Raw genomic sequence first — 1546 nt, forward strand, 5'->3', positions numbered from 1 at the left:
GAAGGATTTTTTATGGGAGAAAATTGTCCTACATTCTCTCTCTTGCTTTGGTTCTATCAACCACCATCATAAACAGGCCACTTTCTCCTGGCCAGAATAAGGATAGCTAGATGGAGAACCCATGGGAGACTATGGCTTCGGTCCATTGCTTTACTCTAATGAGGGAAAGACTTTTCAGGTTCTGGGGTGTCTTGCATACTAGGACAATTCTTAGTCAAGCATATTTCTAATTTGCCTTTGTTCTACCGAACATCTTCTTGAAAGAGCTAGGAGGGGCTGGGCAGTGAGGCTTGGAAATCCTCCTATACATGAATGTTTCATTTTACCAAGAAAGTATTTCCAAGCAAGAAGCAATAATTCCTATAAACAAATTTCACTCTCCCCAAGGCAAAGTAAACTGAATTCAGAAAGAAAGATATTTTACAAAGTGAATTCTGTACAAGTCTTGCAGTACAGTAGGCTTTTTTAAAACTTCTGAAGTGCAGAAAAAGAGAAAACATTCGATTAAATGTCTACCGCAGTTAGTCACTTTAATAACTAGCACGCTCACAAATCTACGCTTGTATCCATGGAGACAGCTGGGCCAAGTAACTTTCTAAACATTATATCATGAGGTATTACAGATAAGTCAAGGGTCACAGGGGAATACTATAGGTAAACAGAAAAGCATGTCCAATCATCTCAGGTTATAGTTCTACCATGACACCCCAGGAATCTATGAGCCTGCCTTGTATTTTTATTCATATTCCCATTGAACAAATTTCCTTCCCTATAAGCAGAGAAGAATTTAAGGCTGAAAGATTCAAGGTGATAGAATTGACCTTAATGTTCATGAGGGAAACTGTCTTAAAGGCAGCCTTAGGAGAGCACACACATTCTGTCCTCACTGTCCTGAAAGTGTGTTTTAGTGCATATATAGACTGATCCTCAGGCCTTATAGGCACCATGCTTTTGGAGTTCTCCTTCCTGAACCACTGTCTACTGTCTTAAATTTGTTTCTCTCTCATGAAGACACTATGTGTCAGCAAATCACTAAAGCCTTTGCTGACCTGTCTTACTCTGGGCTTTGGGAAAAAGTGCTCTGACGTGTTCCCTATAGACTAGACCATGTGCTCCCAAGCCCCCACATCACTGCCCAAAACTGTAGCTCATTTTTATAACCATCTAGTTATCTGAATCGCTCATTTTAACTGATATTTTTTTCACTGTCATGCCAAAATCTCCAGTCTAACAGCACTGTTTAGGGTATTTGCAATTGACTAAAGTAAGCCATAAAGTCAAAACTATCTTTAAAAACTATAAATTTGAAGTTTCCCTTTATATAGCAGCAATTGATCACTATTTAATTGTATTTAATTGTACAAGTTATGTAATCCTTATGCCTCGGTTTCTCCATCTACACATTGATAAATATATACCATAGTAACATAGCTTTCAAGTATCTCTGAAAGTAAGGTAACCATAAGGATGTTTTGATTCTTAATTCTCACTTTCCCCACATTTACTGTTAATCTAATTTCTGAAATATACCTTAAATTCAAACCCT

The sequence above is a fragment of the Pteropus medius genome, unplaced genomic scaffold (assembly GCF_902729225.1).
Source record: "Pteropus medius unplaced genomic scaffold, Ma_sr-lr_union100, whole genome shotgun sequence".
NCBI classification, from domain to species: domain Eukaryota; kingdom Metazoa; phylum Chordata; class Mammalia; order Chiroptera; family Pteropodidae; genus Pteropus; species Pteropus medius.